This window comes from Onychomys torridus, chromosome 16 (genome assembly GCF_903995425.1).
Source record: "Onychomys torridus chromosome 16, mOncTor1.1, whole genome shotgun sequence".
Classification (NCBI taxonomy): Eukaryota; Metazoa; Chordata; class Mammalia; order Rodentia; family Cricetidae; genus Onychomys; species Onychomys torridus.
Genome location: NC_050458.1, coordinates 29091559 through 29104475, shown reverse-complemented (window position 1 = coordinate 29104475; position 12917 = coordinate 29091559).

The following is a 12917-nucleotide window of genomic DNA, read 5'->3' as shown; positions in this document are numbered from 1 at the left end:
TGTTTGATTCAGGAGGTAGCCTCCTGTTTCACTGCTTAGATTCCAGTGGATGTCCCTTGCACTTACCAAAAGCACTGAGTGGATCAGGTGGGATGAGAGAAGAAAGAGTACATGGCTTTGGAGAAAAAAGTGGTGGTGGTGGGGAATTAGAGAGGAGAGATAGGGCTGTGTTGGAGCAACACACATTGTTTTCCTGTTTGAAATTCTCAAACAGTAAGTTAAGGAAAAAGCATGTTTGTTAATGTACATGTAACAGTAAATTAAACCTTTGTGATAGACATGAAAAACTGGAAATAAAGATTGAAATGGGGCAGGAATAAAACAGAATGATCGCCATCACTCTATAATCATTTTTAATGCTTCAAATATTTACCAAGTAGTTAAAAAATACTAGCTAGTAAAAATTTTACCTCTTCAAAAACATCTCCCCAGTTACTGGCACACTGTCAGAAATTCTCTCCATGAATCAGCCTTTGGGGTGATGCCCGTCTCTGATTCAAGGGCAATGTTAGAAAAAAATCCTGTGAAATCCCAGGTTGGGCATCTGTAGATGGACTTCACACAGGCATGCCCTGTTTCTGCTTGCTTGTGTCAGAACTTACCAGGTCTTTAAGAAGTACCTCCCTACAGAGCCTTCTCTGTGTTCTCATCTGTGAGGTTTGTCCTTCCTACTTACCTTAAAGCTTCAGGTCTGGTATGATCTTTCACTGGCCCCCACAGAATATTTCTTTATATTCTTTCTCATTACAGATACTCAATAAATGGGTTTTAATGGATTACTAGACTTACGTTTTTGCAAAATAGAGGAGGAGAATTATGCTTCTATCAATGACACACAACTTGCCTTGTAGAAGACAGTATTCTAAAGTCTTCTACTGTGTGTGTTAATGATGATGGTGAAAATGATGCTTGTGTGTGTGTGTGTGTGTGTGTACAGATGTACATGTCACAGTACATGTGTGGAAGACAGGCGACAACTTTCAGGAGTCTGTTCTTTCCTTCCAGCCTTTGACTTCCTGCAGCTGAACTCAGTTCATCAGACTTAGAAACAAATCCCTTTAACCCCTGATCAATCTCACCAGCCTTGAATTGCCTATTTTAACACTGTGGGCAGGATATAAGAAACACTGAAGCATGCATTAGTATGCTGGAGCTGATAATGGAAGATTTCCTGTATCCAGGACTAAAATTATCAGATGCAGTAATAAGTCCAGGTACATTATTGAGCATCCATAAATTTCTAAGATCATGTCTTCTAGAAACCGCTAGTATTTTAGACCTAGGAGTGAACAAAAGGAATATTCTTATTATTATTCTCCTTCCTCACACGGATAGACTTCATGTGGAATCTAGAGAATGATAGACCAATTGTGTGATGCTGACATGTGGACCAGCCAGGGTGCAGCACGGGGCAGAGGAAGCAGGGATTGGATTTGGGGAAGAAAGTGAAAGTACTTAAGGAGAAACCTCATCATTAATCTTATGAAAGAGGTACTGTATGTGGCCTCTTTTTGAAGTTTAGAAAATGCAGACAGAGTCTTTAACTCACTCATTACAAGCAGTAATTCATGGTAATTCATGAAGCTGAGAGTTAAACTTGGCCATCTAAGCTTGGAAGTGCAAAACATATTTTCTGTACTCTTTTATAATGATAAGTTGTATAGTATACAAATAATTTTAAGCATTCTTTTTCTTAGATGTCTATTTATTTAATTGTTTGTTTGTTTGTTTGCTTGCTTGCTTAGTATGTGTATGCTATATGTGAGGGCATCTGTGGAGGCCAGAAAAGAGAACTGGATCCCCTAGGTAGCTGGTGATACTTACAGGGGTGAGTTGTTTGGCATGGGTGTTGAGAACCAAAGTCAGATACCGTAGAAAAATAGCAAATTCTTGGAACTGCTGAGCCATCTCTGTAGCCCTGAAACATTCATTTCATGGCATACATCCCTAGTACAGAGTTACAGGGTTTTCAAAAGATATTTTCGTGTACGTATGTCATACACTTTCACTTGCCCTCCCAACTGTTCCCATTGATTCGCTTGGGCAATTTCAATTCAACTTTCGTTCTATTATACATACAGAAATTCATATATTTATATAAGACCTATGATCCATAAATGAGAGAAAACACATAATATATAAAACATTTCTGAAAGGACATAGTTTTTTAGAGAGTCAACCAGTCACTCCACTTAGGGAACCTTACCTGAAGACCACAGGTTTGTTCACTCCATGCACGTTTACTGAGTGACTGTTTAGTTGACACAGGGACAAGTGGAGTCAATACTATAACTGATTTCCTAGAACCAGAGCTTGGAATTGAGCACAAGACAGTTCCCAGTAATATCAACACCTAATTAAGTTCTTGCAACAAGTAATACAAAGTAAGTAAGTAGAGTATAAAATGGAGAACCCCAGACTATAGCCTGTGAATCAAGCAGCGTATACTGCTTGGTTTTGAATGACCTGTCAGCTAAGACTGCTCTTTTACACTTGTTAAAATGTTAAAAGTAGGAGTGACTCCTACTTTGAGTCATGTGTGAATTCTAGGAAGTCCGGAGTCTGTAATGTGTCAATTGTGTAAATCTTTCTGAATGTTTTTGAAAATGGTAATGTGTTCAGTGGTTACAACAGCATAGCTTGAAGTACTGTCTGACCCCTTGCAGGACAACATGTTGATCCTTGGCAGAGAAAGTGATCCCTGGGGCTGTGAACTATTTCAAATTGGGTAATCAAGAAAAAATGTGTAAATGGACATGAAAATCATAGCATGGGACTTTATTCAGCATTAAGTTGGTTTGTCCTACAAACTTACAAGAATTTCTTACCATCACTTTGCCTTTTTCCACTGCTCTCTGAAAGGAAAATAAAATGGCCCCTTTCAGCCACCATCCAACTATATGCCAAGTTTCCAAAATATACAGATTTTGGCCCAACAGGAATGTTTCCAATAGTTATATATGAAAACAAGGAGAGAGAAGTCACTGCCACAGCACCACAGGAGAGCATATTCAGCCAAAGATTACATATATTATTTTGACTTTACACCATTGCATAGATTCATCAGAACCCTTCATAGAAACTTTTGAACCAAAGGAAACTACACCCTTCTGCCAAAAGCCCACTGACTCATTAATAAACTATAATAAAGATTGGAGGCTTTACTTCTGGAAAGGCTGTTGTAAATTCTCTCGAGGAGGAACATTCTACATAGCACATTTCTCCACCCAAAAAGTTCCGCAAATTCCACCCATGGTTTAGATGGAGTCTGGATTAGTAGGTCATCTGTAGAGTGTGAGTGTACAAGAGCCTTCTTCTTTACAATCCATCATATAACTTACTCTGACTAAAGCCATTTCTTTCTGTTAAGGCAGACAAATGAGATAGAGGTGGGTTACTTATGAGAGTCTACCATTTTATATAGGGGTCTCTGTTCAGGTTTTTTGTTTTGTTTAATTTTAACTTGGTGTGGTTTTGATAAAAAAAGATGTGTGTGCGTGTGTGTGTGTGTGTGTGTGTGTGTGTGTGTGTGTGTCTGTGTCTGTGTGTGTGTGCTCATGCCACATATGCATGCATATATGCACACAAGTTTCTAATTCAGTTTTGTGTTGTTATTATGAAAAGTAATGCATCCCATGGCAATTATGGAAATTATAAGCACAATATACTTTGTTCTTATTTGCCTTCCTTGTGTCCCTTTCCCCATCACTATTCTTTTCTTGCCATAATTATGCTCTTTTCTGCCTCATGTCATATTACCCTTTATATTTCATTACCTTTTCCTGCTTTCTCTCTCACTCCCTTTAGATTTCTTCTTTCTGTTTTTACATTTTCTTTCTATTTGCAATATATATGTGCACACACATGTGTGTATGTAAAAATTACACCTATAAAAGAAAATATGCCAATATGTATCTGAGTGTGGTTTATTTCACGTAACAGTCCCATTTTTCTACCAATATCATAAGTTTACTCTTATGACTATATAAAATCCACATTTCCTTTACCCATCCATCATCTGATGGGCCTCTAGGCTTGTTTTATAACTTGGCCATTCTGAATTGTGAATTAATAAGATGGATATACAAGTGCCTCTCAGTAATGCTTCTCTCTCTCTCTCTCTCTCTCTCTCTCTCTCTCTCTCTTTCTCTCTCATAAGTTTCACTTATTTTATATAAAGTGATAATGTATAGAAGCTTAACAACATTTTATAAATATGAGAAAAATTAGATTCCATTAGGTAATTATTATAACTAACAAGAAACTGTTACCCTGATCTTTTTAGAGATGAAAAAATTGAAGCTTGGGAAGAGTAAACACTTCACTGAGAGTTATCAACCCAAATAAATGAATGGCTGAAACACAAATCCGTATCTTCCAGTATAATGGAAGATTTGTATACCGTTCTGATCTAGTAAAATCTCTAATGCATGTTACAAACAGAAATACTTACAGATACACAGCACAGGTATTTAAGAATGTGGTATTGTGCAGTGTTTCTAATAAATTGAAAATACTTTAAGATATTTTCTTTGTGAGACTACAAATGCTACTATTATAACTTGTGATATTTTCACAGAATAAACACAATACAGAAGTTAACGTAAGTGAAAAGAGGTTCATGTACTTGCCAGATGTGTTTCAAAAGAATGTTCAGTCAAATACAAACATAGACAAACTGAAGAATGATATGGACCATCAGAGATGATGTAAACATGGTTTAAAATATGCAAAATGAGTTCAGATACATGAGAGTGGTTTAAAATTGTGTTAGGAATGAGAAACATAAAATTGAGGATGATGATTGACTGTTGTATGGAGAAGAAGGCATGATGGAGGAACTGCTCTGAAGATTCAAACACATCTGCTCTGTTTTAGACTTCAAAACACTAAACTGTCACAGCAGAGCATTACAATTATGATACTGGCTGTACATATATTATCCTATTATTTCAGGAAATTCTGACATCTATGAACACTTTTACCATTGAAGCATTTTATAAAGCGAACTTTAGAACAGCTTTAGATTAAAACACGCTGTCTCAATCAAGGCCACTCCAAACCAACATTTTTTTTTCAACTTTTACAAAAATGTTGGTTTACCAGCTGAGTTTTCTCTCAAATTATTAGTCATGTAGTGATTTTTTTCACTGCAACTCCTAAAGCCATTTTCTTAGGCCCAAAAGAATTACTTCTCCAGCAAACACTGAATTTGTATTTTAAATATTAATTGTATTTAGATGCACTATAAAATGAGTGGTTTTAAAAACATGATCTGGATGACTACATTTCATAACATTTTTTGGAAAGTTTTACTTCGTCTTCAAATGAATCAGCAAACCAAACCCTCCATGTAGAACATTTTTAAACGTATTCACTCTATCCTTTGAAATCTTTTCCTGGATGGAAAGGCCCAGGGATCCTTGAAAGAATAGATGGTTTCTAGTCCATGGCAGAGAACTTCATAAGTGAGGCTAGGATACTTTGTGCCAGCTGGTAAAATGTACTCAAAGACTAGCACAGTCAACTTAAAGGCACACAAGAGACAATTTGAAGGAGTTCTCACTTACCTGAGATGAGACATTTGGGAGTCAAACCAATAATGATTTTAATGTATTGAAACATCAATTTTATCACCAAGTTGCAAATGGCACCAAAAACAAACAAATAAACATATGTAGAATGAAAATCTTTCACCAGTGACCATTGGTCAAGAAAGCTGTTTAAACACAAATACTTTACTTGAAAACTGATAAATAATTGTAAAGGTTCACATGAGCAAACCAATCAAAACAGGAAAGGGTTGCTTTCCTGGCTCATTTATTTTTTTGCCTATTCTGGCTGTGATTTCTAAGTCATTGATGTAGGCAAATCTTGTGGATGTCATTTCCATACAGTCAGTGAGGACTCAGTTAATACTGGAGAGGAGAGCTTAGGATGGTCCTAATACTCTTTTTCTAGAGCTACCCTCTGGACCTTTAGCAACTGTGCAAGTGTGAAAACCAACTTACACTGTCTACTACTTCTAGTCATAAAATCCTTCCTAATATACATGTTAGGAGATCCTGAAGTTTTTCTTGACCATCTTTCAGGTATATGTGTGTAGGCTTTAGGTAACTCTTAGGCAATTTTTAAAACTATTGACCATGTGGCAGTTTTTATTCCTTTGCCATCTGGGTCCATTAAACAGAATATACCACATTATCTCCCCCTCTACCCCATTATGCACTGAGAATTAAGAATGAAATTCCTTCCATGTGGAACATAACCAGAACAACAGAATGTGGGCTTATTGCTAATACTTGTTAACATATCCCATACAACCATTAGACTAAAGAATAAATTCACAAAAAGGAAGTGCTGTGCATAACTTTCTAAGGACAAGAATCTGGTGCCACTCAGTGATCATTGTACAGTTTTTAAAATCACTAGTATAAGAGATGGAGGAGCTCACCATCAAGATGTGTTACACATATTGCAAGATGATAGAAACCTGATGTTTAGAGTGGGATTTTGTTTTCCTTCATGCCAGGCAATTAGTGCCAGAGACTTAAGGATGTGTAAGAGATGCTGAGAATGTAGCTCTTCTCTGTATTTCCTGAAAATAATTTGGCAAGCTCTTAAATGAGTACTCCATTCCTTCTTGAAAAAATAATGTATTTTATTATTAGAAGTTTCTATATGCATTGATAGAAAACAAGAACAATGTGTGATAGGGATAATTGTAGGGTTATTGTATATTCCAATCCTGGAAATCTTCAACTTGAGGTCAGTTTTGGAAGGTGGCTCATTCTTTATAATGCTTTTCAAAACAATAAAAGGAATAAATGATGATTTTTGGTCCTGTATCTTGTGTTCCACCCAAGAAAGCTCAAGCTCTTTTAGATCTTTGAAAAAAGTAAGAGTTGTGAATAAATATCTCCCATAAAGTCCAGCTATTAAATTTATTATTCTCATTACAGTATAAATAAAGTTTACTGGAAAGTGACCACTTAAAATGAATTCTGAATCATAGTAGATTATGTTCACATTATCTTTTATATAAGCTTTTTGAAGCTTTGCAGTATTTAAATTATTATTTAATTCTATATAAGCACTAAGTGGTTTTCTAAAATAACCACTCTGTCTCTTGTGGTTAGAAATGAGGAAGGATGAACCCAGGGAATGCACAGCATCTGAGAAAGAAGAGAATGGAGTTTGTTTGTTTGTTTGTTTGTTTTTGGGGGTTTTTTGGGACTGAAGAATTAAAGGCTGTGGCATCATGGAACCACTATAAAAACAAATGTTCCACATATGTATCAGTTCTTAAAATTCAATGTGTAGGATGAGCCAGGTATTGTATAAAATGTGGGATGTAATAATGAGGGCAGACTTAGCTTTAGATCTCTTGAAGTTTGTCATCTGGTAGGGTAGGTAGAGTAAGTCAATGAGTTGTATGGAAACCTTATGAATTACTATTCTTGGACATGATGTGAGTTATCTTTACATCTCTGATGAAGGAAAAAACTACGGCTTTTATCTGAATCTAGGATGGAGAGAAGAGCAGTATTTTCTTGTGCAATAAGATTTCACAAAAAAAGAGCAGAGATGGAAATGGAATGGAAGGAACACAGAGTTTTCTTTAGCAAGAAGGAAAATTACTGATGGATGATGAGACTGGTTATGTGGATTTCAAGAAGAGAATGTAGCATGTGTCTCCGGGACACAGGGGAAATCTGTAGGAAAAAATATAAAGTAGGATGGCAGGACAGGCAGTACCTGCGCAGCCATGCTTGCCAGGCCATGATAGATTCTTCAGTAGTTGCATATTTATTTGCCTGCTTGTTTTCTAAAGAAGGAGAGAAAGAAGGCATAGAATTCGATGGGTGGAGAGGATCTGGGAGGAGATGAGGAAGGAGAAACCATGATCAGAACATATTGGATGAAAAAATATTTCAATAAAAACAAATAACAATAGACAATAGAGATTGTCACATATGACCATGAGTGTAATAATGTTATTATTCATTAATAAAATAATGAATGTAATAATGTAACCAACTGTTTTCTGATTGTCCTTAAGGCCTGTTTCTCAGGAATAAACTCATGTTAGTACTATAAATCTGACCTCAATTTGTACCTCTCTCTCTTATCCATACATGTATATTTATATGATTTTTATGAAATTTAATTCTTAAACAATTTCATGCATGCATATAATTCTTTCTGTTTGCTCTCACTGCATCATTGTCTCTTCTCTTCAAGCTCTATGAACTTCTCTTCTTCCTTAGAAGTTTCTTTCTTACATTTTAGTGATAATTTTTGTGAATCACTTAATTTAATATCAGATTGTTTACTGGATCATGGGTTTCTACTAAACTAGAGACAATGACTCTTCTTTATCTAGAGTCTACCAGTAGCTAATTGTTCAATAAGGGGGATATTTTAAACTGAATAACTTGATAATACATGCAAGTTTAGACTATCACTTTGGATATTACAGATTGAAAGAAAAGGAGATATACTTTCATGATTTGTTAATGCCTTGTTGAGAAAACTTCTGCAAGTATCTGCAGGCAACTGAGTCTTAGAGTATGCCTTAGCAAAATCACAGAATGGGGCTAAATCATTCTGAAGACATCCCAACATTTTAAACCTGTGGCCTGATTTGCCCTGACATTCTTACTTTATTCCAGTGTCTTGGCAAATTTGATTTCCTTTAAGTGATAGCAATAACTCCTCACAAGCTCTTAAGCTAATTTGCTTTTTGGGAACCATGTCTTAAAAGTATGAATACCAAACATAGTTATAAATTGGAAAGGAGGGAACAAATTATCATTCATGTATACCATGTGATTGTCTCTGTAGAAATTCAAAGCATTTCTTTAAGATGCAAGAAATGAAAAGCGGACTCAGAATCTCAGAGAGAAAGCTATGTACAAATAAATCTTGAAATCATTAAGATTTTTTCTCCATACCAGCAATAATCAGACAGCAAACAGAGGAAAATGGTTTATAATAGCAAAAATACATCTGTAGTGAGTTGAATGGCTCCCCCCAAACCAATTATGTCTACTTAGAACCTGAGTGAATGTGATGGTTTTTTTTTTTTTTTAAGGAAAAAGAAATTGTTTAAAATAGATTCTGAGATGATTGCTTGGCTAGATCCCAAATTCAAAGATTATCTTTGAGATAGAAGAGGAGATACACATGAGAGGGAGGCTGTGTGTTTTTTCTCCTGTTTTCTTTCACAGGTTTCTTATTTCATGGAGTAAAGAATAACTATGGGAGCTGAGGTCTCTTGCCAGGAAACAAGAGCCATCCTTTAGGGGCTCCTCCAAGCATACTGAGTCATCAGGGGCCATACTTTCTGTCTAAAGCTTCTTGAGACCTCAAGCCAGAATGCCAAGCTGAGATTCTTCTGTGTTCCTGACCTGTATGTAGGTGGTGTAAAGCAAACATTGCCACAGTCACTTAGTTTGGCTGCATTTTCAAAGTATTAATACACGGTACCACACACATCATCCTCCTGTCTGCCTCTTCTCTTTCCTATCCTTTCCTCTCTTTCTTCTTCCTTTCAACCTTTCCTCCCCACCCAGCTTTCTCTCATTGTCCTTACATTAGTCATTTTTAAGTTTTCTACTTTTATTCTCTCTTTTCTAATGCCCCTTCCTCCATGCTACAAAGTTACAGAGTGCTTGCTTCACATTGGATACCAGAGAGCTTGGGAAACTCACTGAACACAGTCCAGTTGTCAAAGAATGACTTAGCTCTTACTAGTATGGACGGAACAACATCATACAGTGGTGTTTTGGAAATTGTATGGTAATGAAGGAAGCAAATGTCTTTTTTTTTTTTTTTGAGGAGATAGGGAAGCTTTATCAGGAACTGATGGAGAAATGAATGGAATGAGGGCTTCAGAGTGGGTTGCAACCATGTGCAAAATAACTCGAGGTTGAGGGAGAGTGGGTCCAGCTCAGGAGATAAACATTAATTTGTTTTTGCCATCAAATGAATCATTGACACAGAGGTAAGAAATTAATATACCACTTAAACCAGCTCTGAACAGTGAAGATGATGATGACGACGGTGTAAAAAGGAACTTAGCATTAAGGTACTTGTGGAAATTTCTCTGAGCCTTTGTTTCTTCATCCATCAAACAGCCTGACTCTGGCATGGTAAAGTAGAGAGATAATTTAGGAATTTGCCTTCTAGGACATCTGTCACATGCTAGATGCACAGAGGTGCCCTTGCTCCAGACCACAATCAATTCTGAACCTTTAGATCTAAGATTTTTCTCTCTGCACCCCCAGTCATACTGTGTCTGAAATATCCATGTGCTCTGAGAGGTAAGATGATAAGTCATCGAGACTATTATTTTTCCTGTTGAAATGACTGTTTGCTCCTTAATGGTGACTGGTTGGATAATTAGGCAGAAAACCTTTTAAATTTGACTCTGGGGAGAAGATGGCCAGAGGATGGAAGGGAAATAAATGGCCATTCTGAGAAGTCCTGAAACCACAGGTTATTCAGGGCTTCTGTGGAGAAGAAGTGGCCCTGGATCCCAGAGTGTTTGTGAGTTCAGGATGCTCACATTGAAAGCATTTCCTCTGGATAGTGATGCCCCTGAGGGACATGAGTTCCAGGTCAGCAAATCCCTTTATTGGAATTCACTGAAGCTGATTTGAATTCCATTATGACTGTCTAGCCCTTTGAATTTCTCAGAGGGTCAAATGCTAGCATCTATTAGGTTTTCTATATGAGACACCTTGTTGTGAAGAGGAGCACAGGCATGTGTCTCAACTTCATCTCAGATGAGATTTCAACTCATCTTTTCAAGCATTTGCAATTGAGTTTTCCAGATCTGTCTTCCCCATCTCCTCCCTGCTTAAGATTTTAAACCTTCAGCTAGTAGTCACTCAGTTTTATTGGAAAAGAATCTGAAGATGTCATGCATTTCCTCATTTCTTATGATAAAGTTTTGCTTAGATTATGTTAACTGATCTCTGTGGTGAGGTGGGCCTGTGGAAATTCTCACCTGAGAATTACTTATAAAATTTTTGAGACATCTTTGAATGACATTTATCATCCTGCTGGTTGCCAGGCTTGATTCAGCTGGCTAGGTGGCTGGCAAAGAATTGTGAACGGGAATTGGGGTCATAGCCCCTCAATGTTGTGGCAAAGAATTCAAATCAAGGGCTCATAGCCATTTAGGGAGAGAGGCAATATTAAAGGTAGCTGTGTACAATCCCTTCATTACAGATGTAAGAAAATGGACACAGAGGAAATTGGCCAACTTTATTCAAAGACGTATTTATAAGGTAGCAAGGAGGACACAATTCTATTTTGCGATGTCTACTTTATTCCATAATTTATTTGGTAGAAATAATTTATTTTTCAAGAGTCAGTGATCTGTCTCAGTGGGTGCAGGTATTGCCACAAAGCCTGATGACCTGAGCTTAATCCAAAGAGACCCACAAGTTAAGAGGACTAACTACTGCAAGTTGTCCTTTGATCTGCATGTGCGTGCTATGTACACACACACACACACACACACACACACACACACACACACAAATTTTTAAAAAAAGAAATAAAATTTCAGTTAGACAAATATGAGTTTTGAATCCAAGTTTCACTCTCTTCTGCTAACCTTGTCAATGTGACCTTGTCAACAAGCTGTTGCATAGATTATAGATAATTTATGTAAAACACCTCACACATTATAGACCTTCAATAAAAATTAGTCCAACCATTGACCAAAGGAGTGTCAATGGCAGAACTCTTTGAGCTATGCAATACAAAGCTCATAAGAGAAGAATGCTAATCTATTTTTTAATTGATTAGTAGTTATGTCTGGCAGCTTGGTAAATGCTTACAGGAGATGTGTGTGTGTGTGTGTGTGTGTGTGTGTGTGTGTGTGTGTGTGTATGCATGTGTTGATATTACTTTCCAAGTTGAAAAGAGATTTTTGCTTGACTATCTTTTTTTTTTTTCTCTTCAGATTAAATTTTATGTATTTGGATGTTTTACCCTGTGCATGCATTACCTGTAGAGGTCAGAAGAGCACATCAGATCGCCTGGAACTGGAGTTATAGTTTGTTATATGAGAATTGAACATGAGTCCTCTGGAAGAGCAGCCAGGGCCTCTTAGTCACCACGCCATCTCTTCAGCCATGATGGTCTTTTTTTTTTTTTTATTTAAAAAATTGATTGACGGTCTAGTAAAATGGCTGAGTTGGTAAAGATAATTGCTTTTAAACCTGGTAACCTTAGCTTGATTCCAGAACTCACATGGAAGGAATGAACTAGCTCCTCCAAGTTATCTACACACACACACACACACACACACACACACACACACACACACACACACTAAACAAGTTAATAAATGTGTGTAAAAAATTTAAATCATATTAATCTGTTCTAAATTCAGAAATTTCAGTAAGTTTCAAGATTCTGAAACTTCAGTAAGCACTAATGCCTTCTGCTTCTTGAAGGAGGAAATCAGACTACAGCCACAAGATTTGGGCTACTTAGGCTCTCAGAATACTGTATAATTCCCTCTATAACCAACCTACGATTCTATCACCATAGAGAATGAGGGGACACTAAGTTCCTGTTGCTCTGTAACCTTCTCTATGAATAAGACTCAACCTTTGTATAAGACCTTCTTGTTCAGGAAGCCATTTATAGCTTACAGGCTTGGGTTTTGATTCTCAACATTATCTCTTATGATAGAGAAGGGAAAAATAATGCTTTCCTCTTCACAAGCAAGAAAATCCACCACAAGGCATCAGCATCCTCAGAACAGTCTACTGACCCTCCAACCACTCATCAGTGTTGAATATTGCATTGTCACTAGTAAGCCTACATGTTTAGTAAGGTGTCCATGATCTAAATCCTGCCTCTCTCTTGCCCATGTCCTCAATATCTCT